Genomic DNA, 12,022 nt, shown 5'->3' on the forward strand with positions numbered 1-12,022 from the left:
TGATTTATCTAAATGTTATATCACAGCTGCTTTACATACATCGCTGCCTTAGGATGATTAGTATGTTAGGATGAGCAGTATGTTAGGATGGGCAGTTTGGGAAACTTAATTATCACAGAAAAATTCTAAATTTAGAGACATTGGAACGGCTTGTCTACTTTAATTCCCAAATCCTTTCACTTTTGAATTTATAAAAAAAAAAAAAACTATAATAATTATGTCATACTAAATATTTACAGATAAAAAATATGACAAAAACAGAAAGTCTTATTACTTTGATGTTTACTATATACTTTTTTTTTATTTACTTGTCTTTTGCAATATTTGTTTCATTTTTACTCATTTCTTATTGTATAACTTTTTTTCTTCTTATTACTAAATGTTATTAAGTTTAATATACATAAGATCTTCTCAAACAATTTTGGCCTTTCTTGGAGCAACCTTATGTTATAAGGTTGCCCCAAGAAGGCCAGAATGTTTTGTTCCAGAACCACAGAAGAGCATTTAATTTGAAAGTTCTAACCACCTTCTTTACTCAATTTATTTTTATGGCATCGAAGATGGCACCTGTTGTTTAGACGCCTTAGTTACTATGATTCACTAAGCAGCCTTAAGGGTGTTCATTAAGAAAGTAACTTTAAAGTTTGCGCGTAAAATTTTAATGATAGAAAATGAGTGTTATTTAAATAAGATTTTATATTTTGAGACCAAATACAGAAGTATTTACTCTTTTGATTCTATACACATTCTTTTTTTTTAATTTTATACAACGTTTTCTTCACAAGTCAGCTAAGATTATCCAGATTAAGAATAAGTGACACAATTAAAATCAGAAGACTATTACAGCTACAAAAAACATGGTGCCGTTAAACTTTGAGCTTTTAAAAGTCATGACTGGCTATTTTCATTGAGAATTGCTAACCCCAGGTTTAAATAATAATGCTGAGTTAAACTTTTTCATAATAAGATTGCGATAAAGCTTAATGTGAGACATTATTCTATTTAGTAAAATGTTAAAATAGATTAGTTGAAAATTTAATCAGCAATATAATTCAAAGCAATTAAGCTGTTCGTTTGAAAAATTCAAATTAACGAATAAGTCGCTAGTTTTATCTTCAACATTAGAAAAAAAAATTAATACTACGAAAAAATTGAAATTTGCTTTCGATGCTTTTAAAATAAGAAAATATGACTCCTGTACATTTATTTTTTATCTTACTGCAACTTATTGTTAAACATATTTTGAAAATATTTACATTTTAAAAATAGATTTGTAAAATAATTTCAATATTTTATTTAATTTTTATTGTTATTAAAAATTTAATTTTACTATTATTAGATTAATAGTAATACTAATTATTGTTATTATTGCTATTACCATTGTTATTATTATTATTTTCAATATTATAAAACAAAGGTTTTTAAATAAAAAACAACGGTTGAAACATCTCGTGTTTCAGATTTTTTGAACTTATAGCTCCATCAAACACCATAGAAGAGCATTTAATAAGCAAGCTCCCACCATATTCGTAACTGAACCTAAGGTTTTTCTAAAGTCTACAGCTTCTTAAAAATGATAAAAAAATTTATCTACTCAAAAAAGATGATTTGTAATGGAACAAAAAACTCAAATGCTTTATATACCAATTAAATTAAACATTAAAAAAAAAATAATTAAAAATCTTTCTTCTAAAGTCTGTTTATTTGAACTATGTTATAGCTTTTTTATTTGAATTTATTTAATGAGCAGATTAAAGCGTTCGGCTCGAGCCATACGCCTTAATCTATATATAGATTATATCTATATATACTCAAAACATTAGTGTCAAAATAAAAATTCAATATTATTATAAAGGGAGCGATATTAAAACCTTCATTATGCCTCTTTTATATAGAAAAGTTAATAACTGAAGTTATTTTCATTTTTTAAAGTACACTTGAGAGTAAATCTCTTCGGATGAAAAGGGCGTTCCTCTTTTTCTTTAGGAATGTCAGATGCCCAAATACGGCAATATTTTTTATTAGGCCATCAAGGTGAAAATTAGCTTCATTGCTGAAAATGACGTTTGAGGCAAAGACAGGATTAACTTAAAGTTGCTTAAGAGTCCGATTACTAATTACCATACGCTTGAGAGTCTGTTTAAGGACTCTCAAATTCTTGTGTTTTGTATTAAATTTTGCATTAAAGAAGTTCTTGTATTTTATGGGTGTAAATCAGAGTCCTGTTCCAAAATTCATTTAATTGAAGTTGAAAATAAGCCAAGTTGCAGCGATTGACGTCTAACCAACTTTTGCGAACTTCATTCAACACTTTTCTTTACTTTGACAATATTTCCTGCTGACCGAACTTAATGTATACAAGTTAGTTTCTTTAAATTAAAAATGGCGACATAATTAACCACGTTGAGAAATTATTTGGTTTTTGAATCCATTCTTATCGTAGTAATAATTGCAAAGTATCGAATTGTACTTCAACAGAAAGTGTCTAATATATTTATATTGTATTATTAAAATCGCACCTTGTTGATAGCAAATCAAAAAGATTATTATGGCAGTAACAAAATCAGACATGAAGAAAATGTTGACAGAAATGTTCAGCGAATACAAAAAAGAAACTGAAATAATGCTGAAGCAACAAGAAAAAAACTTTGTTGAGATTTTAAGCTCTAATTTAAAAATAATAAATGATCGATTAAGCCAAATTGAAAACAAATCGGCGGAAAGTATAAACAAAATAAACAAATTACAAAAAGACAAAACAACCTTAGAATAGAAGGTATTGCTGAAAGTATAAACGAAATCTGGGATGAGACCGAAGATAAAGTTTAAAAACTATTCTCTAATACTTTAAGAGTCAACGAAGTTGAAATTGATAGAGCTCACCGCACAGGTTACAAAAAAGAAGGACGACCGAGAACTATAATAATGAAACTACTTAGATATAAAGATAAAGTTAAAATTCTAAAAGAGGCTCATCGCCTAAAGGGACTAAACATCTATATCAATGAAGAATATTCTCGAGAGACAGCAATTATAAGGAAGAACTTGTTTATTGAGGCAAAACAAAGAAGAGAATAGGGAGAAAATGTCGGATTAAGGTACGATAAAATTATTAAACGAAAAAACGTATCTACAAAGAAAGATATAGTTAAGTAAAAAAACTAATTTTTATTATCATAAAAGAGATATAGAAATTTAATAACAAAAATGACTGATAAAATAACTAAAACAAAAACTTTTGAGATTTTTGATAAGAAAAATACACTACTTTTGAATAAAAATAATGATCCTGATATAAATCTTTTTGAGGATATTGATATTGAGTCTTGTTACTGTAATGTTGAGGAAGTTTCTTGTTATATAGGCTCAACGCAACCATCATTTACGTCATTAACTTTAAACATTAGAAGTCTGAAAAAAAAATTTGAAAATTTTAAGTCTATGTTACATAACATAAACTGTGAATTTAAGGTAATATGCCTTATAGAAACTTGGTGTCAAGATGAAGATTCCAAAAATTCGAATCTTCAATTGACAGGGTACAAATCAATTCATCAAACCAGAGGTAAAGGTATGGGTGGCGGTATATGTTTTTTTATCCACAATACACTGCAATTTAAAAAGGCAGAAAATCTTAGCCATTGTAGTGAAGAATGTGAGTCATTAACCTTAGAACTGATTAATAATAAGAAAAAAGTACAAAAAGTTTTTTTAACTGCAATGTATAGATCACCTAGTGGTAATATAAAATTGTTTGAAAGATGTTTAGAACAGTATTTAAAAACGGTAAGAAATAAACAACTATACTTAATGGGGGACTTCAATATAAACCTTTTAGACATAAAAACTGATAATAAAGTTAAACGCTTTATAAATATTGTTAATCAACATGGTATATCACCATTAATTAACAAGCCAACTCGTGTTACTCATCAAACTAAAACACTCATAGACTAATAATTTTTCAAAATATAACACTCAAAGTGGGATCATAAAAACCGATGTAAGTGATCATTTTGTAATCGTTTTTACTTCTAATTCAATATACAAAGAAAAATCTGATGAGATACCAAATAAAATGATATATATAAAAAAAAGGGAAATAAATAAAAAGTAGTATAAAAATTTTTCGCGGTCACTTACCGCTAATAAACTGGCAACAACTTATTAACTATAAAGACGCAAATAAAGCTTATGAACATTTTATTTGTGAGCTCAGTAATGCTTATGAAAAAGCATTTCCAAAATAAGAAAAAAGAGTCAAGCTCAAAAATTTACAAAGTCCATGGATTTCACAAGGCTTCATCAAATCTTCCAAAAAAAACAAAAACTCTACGAAAAATATTTAAAAAAAAAAACCTACAAAAATGAAAAAAAATATAAAACTTATAAAAACCTTTTTGAAAAACTTAAGAAACAAGCTAAAAAAATTATTATTCAAGTCTTTTACAAAATAATATTGGTAATAATAAAAAAACATGGGATGTTATAAAAGAAGTAATAGGAAAGGAAAAGATTGATCCAGGTAATATCCTGTCAAACCATTTAAATATCGATAACAAAAACATTGTTATTAATGATCAAAAAAAGATTGCTGAAAGTTTTAACAATTATTTTACAAACATCGGAAACACAGCTAATAAAATAACTCAAAGTAAAAAAATATTTAAATCGTATTTAAAAGAAGTGGACTTTGTAATGGACGAGTTTGACTTATCTTCTGATGAGCTTCGAAACGCATTTAAAACAATACAATCAAAAAAGAGTCCGGGCCTTGATGATATCAGCTCTCATGTGGTTAAAGAAGTTTATGATGTTATTGAATATCCCCTAATGTATAACTTTAATCTCTCATTAAAAAGTGGAGTTTTTCCTGAACACATAAAATTAGCACGCGTAGTTCCGATATATAAAAGCGGAGATAACTCTACTTTATCAAACTATAGGCCTATCTCCATACTTTCATGCTTCTCGAAAGTACTAGAACGCATTATGTACAACAGACTTTTTTCATACCTCCAAAATCACAATATCCTTTTTAATAACCAATACGAATTTACAAAAGACCATTCAACTGAACATGCAGTAATAAAGTTAGTCAACGAAATTTTGAATGGGTTTGACAAAAATCAATATACACTTGGAGTATTTATCGATCTGTCAAAGGCGTTCGATACAGTGGATCACAAGATCCTTCTATAAAAAACTTAGTAATTATGGTATAAAAAATAAAAATCTAAAATGGTTTAGATGCTATCTAAATAATCGTAAACAAGCTTTATATTACAATAAAACTTACACTTCCCTTCAAACCATTACTTGTGGCGTTCCCCAGGGATCTATTCTAGGTCCTTTGCTTTTTCTTGTCTATATTAACGACATATTTTTGTCTTCTCGTATACTGAATTTTATTCTTTTTGCAGATGACACCCAAGCTTTCTACACCCACTCAAATATTAAAACTATTTTTAACATAGTAAATCAGGAGCTTGAAGAGCTAAGTGATTGGTTGAAAGCTAACAAACTTTCCTTGAACATTGAAAAAAGCAAATACATTCTTTTCACAAAACCATTAAAGTCAGACACATTACCATAAAAACTTCTGGATATTTTAGTTGAAAAAACAATATTAAAAAGAGCATTTTCTGTGAAGTTTCTAGAAGTCATTCTAGATGAACATATTAGCTGGAAAGAGCATATCAAGTTGTTAGAAAATAAAATATCTAAAAGCATTGGGATTATGCATAAAACTAAGTATATTTTAAATAAAGTATGTCTTAAAAGTTTAAACTTTGCATTTGTTCATAGCTACATTAGCTACTGCAATGTTGCCTGGGCAAGTACTTACCAATCAAAACTAGCCTTAGTCTATAAAAAACAAAAGCAAGCATGCCGCATATTTACGAATGTTAGTGCTAAACAAATAATGAAAGATGTTTTGTTCATAATATTTATGAACAAAACATCTATAGCATCCTTCAGTTTATGTTCAAAGTAAAAAATAATTTGGTCCCAAAAATATCCCATAATTACTTACAACTTATTGATCATAAATACGAAACAAAACATTCTAAGCAGAACTACTATATTCCAAAAATGTCTTTGAGTCAATTCCAATTCTCAATATCTAGAAGAGGACCACAATTGTGGAACTCATTTCTCACAAATGAGATTAAAACGATAAACTCTTTTCAACATTTTAAATGCGTTGTTTAACACCAGTTACTTGACCTCAACATTACTGAAACAATCTCTTATTTTTTAAAAAAACTTTTACACGTCTTGAAATTTTTTTTTTATTTTTTTTATTTACACAATAGCTGGAAATGATTATGGTTATATTTATAAAAATGCATTTAATTGTATTTATATTTATAAAGATACATTTACTTGGCTATTTTACTTATACGAGTTCTTATATTTATATATATTTAAATATCTTATAATTTGTGTTTATCTTATATTTAATTGATATTGATTGTAAAACATAATTGAAATGAACGGAGCAAGATGATAAGGCCATCGTCTTCTGCTTGCACCAGACAATTTGTTACGTTAACAGTTTTGTAAAAAAAAATAATTTTATATTGACGAAAAAAGATTATATATATATATATATATATAAAAATTGAGCACTAAACCAGTAGATTCAATTTTTGAACAACAGTCAATATTGTGTTTTTTTTTCTGGGCAGAGTGTCTATATTTTAATTTCCACCATCCACACACTACATTTGTCACAGACAGCTCATAATAGAATTTCACAAGCTAAATGCGTTCTTCAGTTTTGAGACACAACATAAAAAAAATGGCATATAAGAAATAATTTTTAATTGAAATAAGAAAAAATTAGGACAATTAGAAAAAGATTTGGGATACAATAAACATTGTCTAGGTTTACTAACGCACCTTTTATTAATATCATATTAAATATTAATAACAATTAGACTTAATTAATTTAAGTTTTATGACTATACTTACTCAAAATAATGTGTCTTAAATAATGAAAAATAAAGTCTAATTTTGAATCAAATACATACTACTCATTCAACAAGGTTGCGTATTTCACATTAAAATTGAAAAGCATCATAATTGCATCATACATGTTTGTATTTTAAATTTTTGTTGGAAGAAATTTACAACACAGTGATAAAATGAAGTACAAATTTAAGTTGGAAATAGGTTAACATTAGCTTTGCATAGTTAAGAACTATGGAAATCTATATGGTTAGCCTACAAAACTCTCATTATTTTAAACTGACTTATATTGGAAATGTATCCTACGAGCCAAACAAAAGTTAATCATCAAAATTTTTTTTCCATTTAATTTTTTAAATTTTGTTTTATATATGGCAATTCGACAAGTTATGTCTATTTAGAACCTCAACAAAAAGAATACATAACATGTTGTATTGCTTGTTATAAAAAGTATGCAGGTTGTTGCAGATATTTTAAATTGTTTATTTTTATTAATTTGAACTTTATATTTATATCTCTAATTTTATAATAATTGTTTTTAGTGTGAGTCACAAGAGACAGTTGAGATTAAAGTTTAATAAATCGGCTTAATAAATGTCGTAAAAATTGTTTTTCTAAGATAGAAATTAATTAGATGCTATTTAAATCTTTCCGTTTTCAAAAATGTTTTTATTATGTTAAAACTTTTTGTAGACTTTTAATTAGTTTTGTTTTGATTTCAATCAACTTATCCTTTCAAAACCAAACGGCTTAAGGAAGCTTAGCTAATCATGTCGTACTTTAAGTAAAAACAAGCCGTGTCGTGTCGTGTGATACGCAAAATATAATGAAAAATGTTAGTGTCGATGTTTGAAAATCAACAAGAAATAAAATTTGTTTTAAAACACATCATGTAATGTCTCCGTAATAAATATCTAAAACTACAACAGATATTATGTCAAATTTTAAATTAACTTATAAAAATAATTTTAAAATCTTTTGAAACTTTTAAAAACAAACTTTGAAATTTAAAAATAACTTTGTAATTTATAAAACAGATTTCTAATAATGTACGTGACCCTCAGTCAGATCTTCACACAGCTGTTAATCGTTTGTACGAATGGAGTTGTACTTGGCAACTCCAAAGAGTAACTGAAAAATCATTTGTCTGTACAATTGCTAACCAGAATCAAAACATAACCCATCGTGTTTATACCATAAATAACCATGAACTTGCTCATGTTAACTGTGTAAGAGATCTTGGAGTTACCATTGATAGGAATCTTAAATTTAATCAACATATCAATCTTATCGTACATAAAGCTATGTTAAGAGCCTATCTTATTCTAAAATCTTTTTATTCACGAGATAGATCGCTAATGGTAATAGCCTACTGTACTTATGTACAACCTATGCTAGAATACTGCTCTTCAGTATGGTCACTTTGCACTATATGTCTGATTAATAAAATTGAGAAAGTGCAGCGTTTCTTTACTAAAAGAATTGCTAGTCTGCGGTCAGTTTCCTATGATAAGCGTCTAGCCATACTAAAGCTCAATGCGTTAGAATATCGACGAATGTTTAAAGATTTAGTTTTGTGCCACAAAATTCTTAATGGTAACCCGGACACTGACCTATCAAATGTTCTTATTCTCAATTCTTACTTGGGTAATTGTGTTATAACTTTATATTGTACAAACGCTATTGTAATTTAAGCCGCACCAAATGTTTCTTTTCTAATCGAATTGTTAATGTATGGAATAGTTTATCGGAGAATGTAATGTCTGCATCGTCTGTCTCGATGTTTAAGAACCATCTCGCTGTACTGCTTTGTTCAACTTGATACAACTTTTTTCAAACTTGTTCCATCACTTAATACAATTTAACATTTCAGTTAAAATTTTAATGTATACACCAGTATTAGTGGCCTTCGGGTCCTGTTATTTTCAAATAAATAAACAAATAAAGCAAAAAAATATAAAACTAAATAAAACACTCTTGCCTAAACTTTAAACAATTTCATTACTTTTAAATATATTTTGTATAATTTTAAATTCAAATATAAATATAATTATGTCAAAAGGAGGTTTACTTTCTACACCTTCTACTTTTACTGATTTTGAAAAGTTTTAACTGTTCTCTTCTAAAAAAAATTTAAGGTATGTGGATTGAAATTTTTAAATTGATCACCTGCTAGATTATATGTCTTTGGAAAGATCTTTACAAAAGTATTTCATTTGTAAAAAAACTGACAAAATTAAACAACTCTACAAGATGTTATGAGGCTTTAAGTAACAATTTTGGTTTGTTATAATGGATTTAAATTTTTGGTTTGATGAAGAAACGGTGATCAAATCATAGTTTGAATTTATTTAAAATGTTATAAATATTAATTTATAAATATAAGTTTTTATTTACATGACTGTAATAACGTAGTATCAAAAGATAGATGCAACAGTGGGATACATATTATATTACCTTCTAACCACAGGGTATATCCAGAAGGCGTCAAACCACCACCTTTACCGTAAAAAAAATCAAATTTCTTTTGAAAAATAGTGTTTTTTTATAACGTTGATAACTTTTTCATATTTAAATAAAAATAGTTTCATTCAAGACCACAAACAAATATTAGAAGTGTATCTTAAAGCTGGAGAACATTTTTGTGGTGTTTAACTTGGTAATCTTTTATACGTTTTTTATACATTTTTTATTGTTTTGCATGATACGAATAATGGTAATATATATATAACTTTATTATTAAATTGTTTAAACTCATCAAATATTAATTGCTTCTGCAAGTGTCCTCTTTAATAGTCGTTTGCTGTCAAAATAAGCGTGTTCAAATTAAGGTGATTATTTTGTGTTTACTAAAATCTACAGTTAATATAATTAAAATAAGTTATTTACGTGTGCTTAAAATGTAAAACAGATTTAATTTTAAGCTCATATGTAACTTACAATTAGAATTAACGTATACTTTATATTTTAGAAATGTCAAGAATAAGCTCGCAGATAGCTCAAAAACCTAAAAATATCTGGTCTGGTCTCAAAATTAAGTCCACTTTGAAAAATCAACAAGATCTCGTATACCCAAAGTTTTCGAACTACTTGATTATTTGAATATAATGCCAAAAGCTTATTCTGTTATTGGTCGGTTTATTTGCTTATCAAATTTAGGAAGTCAGTTTATTTGAGATGTAAAAGAGTTGGTGCAGGATTATCTGATTTATGGCTCAAGCTTAATTTACCAAAAATAAATAAAAGGTCTATAACAAAAAAAGTGGAAATTCTCATTAACAAATATCATTCAGTTCAAAAATCTAAACAGTGTCTTGAAGAAAAAAGGGATTATTTATTTGATATAATTCAAGGAAATGGTAACTGGCTTAGCAACGAAGACAAAGCATTTTATTTCTTACAAGTGGATACTAATGGTCAAGTTGGTTATTGTACATCAAAAACTGTTAAAGTACATCCATCTAAGGCTGGCAGGAAACGACCTACCATACCTGAAACAGATACAATAGAGGTCAGTGACAACAATGAAGGAGGCAATGAACAAAATGATGAACAAGATTCTAATTATATTCCTCCAGACAAAAAAGTTAAGAGAAAATATGAGAACACCACTGTGGGTGTTAACTTAATTAAGAAGTCAAAACTAAGTATTAAGAAATCAGCAGAAGTTTGCATAAATTTATCTGAATGTGGTGTCAATGTACAAGCCCCATCTAAATCTGGGGTTTATAGAGATTTTAAAACTAGACGATGGGAAAGCTATTAGCATTTACACTGGAATAGTTGAAATGCTGGATAAATTTCAACTATGGAGTAGTATTAAGGTTATAATATCTGATACTACAAGTGTGAGTACTGGGAGTAGAAATGGAGTTGTAATTCAACTGCAAGAGAATTTGAAAGAAAAAATCTTGAACCATTTTAATTTATTAGTTGTCAGCATCATGTTTTGAACACAATTTTGAAACCTACTATGAATGAAATTCTTAACGAAGGAGTGTCAAAATTGCCAGAATTACATTACACATTTATTGAAAACCTGCAAAAAAATTTTGAAAATTTGAAGTCAAGCTTCAAGCAAGGTGAACAAATTTATAAAGTGAAGACTAATAAATGGAGAGACGACATGGAGATTTGTTCGAGTTAGTACAAAGTTACCGATACATGAAGGTGAATGGCAGCTTTCCAGCTATAAACTTCAAAACTCTGCCATTGTTGTACAATACCAGATTGAATTCAAGAGCAATTTATGCCCTTCTTGCTTTTATTTTAACTGAATCGAATAATAATCAATTGCGCTTGACTTGCGACTTCATTGCATCAACTGGTCTGATATATAGTTTTCTGACAGGCAATACTCAGAACATGATTTTAAAAATTTAGAACAAGCGATAACTTCAACTTCAGCTACGAAGACCTTAAAAAGATTTTGATCACAGGAGCCCAGCAGAATACAAGGAATTCAGAGATCCAATAATTGTGCTGAAAGAGCCATAAAAGTTATGCAAGAAATTCATGCCAGAGATATAGACAAAATGAACTACAGATTTATTCTGCAAAACAACTTTTAAATTCGATCTTGTTTAACTGAAAGTTATTTTGTCAAAATAAATTGTTATTTATCTGCTAATTTGTCGATTTTTATGTATTTCTCAAACAAAAACATATTTTTCTAATAACGGGGGACATTTTTGTAACTTGAGTCAATAGAACTTTCAAAATCGGTAATCTATTGTAGAATGTCATTGGCACTATACCCAAGTATAGTTGTGAAAAAGTCAACCCCCTAATATATATATATATATATATATATATATATATATATATATATATATATATATATATATATATATATATATATATATATATATATATATAGCGGTGGCCAAAAATTAAAGACCTTTTTTTTTTTTCAAAATTTATTTTAGTTTTATTTTGGAAAATGGTATCAAAAAAAGAAAAACATTTTTAGAAAGAATTTTTATTGTATTTTATATTTATTATAAAAGAATTTTTAATTTTTTTACAAAATAATGTTAAAAAA

This window comes from Hydra vulgaris, chromosome 10 (genome assembly GCF_038396675.1).
Source record: "Hydra vulgaris chromosome 10, alternate assembly HydraT2T_AEP".
Lineage (NCBI taxonomy): Eukaryota > Metazoa > Cnidaria > Hydrozoa > Anthoathecata > Hydridae > Hydra > Hydra vulgaris.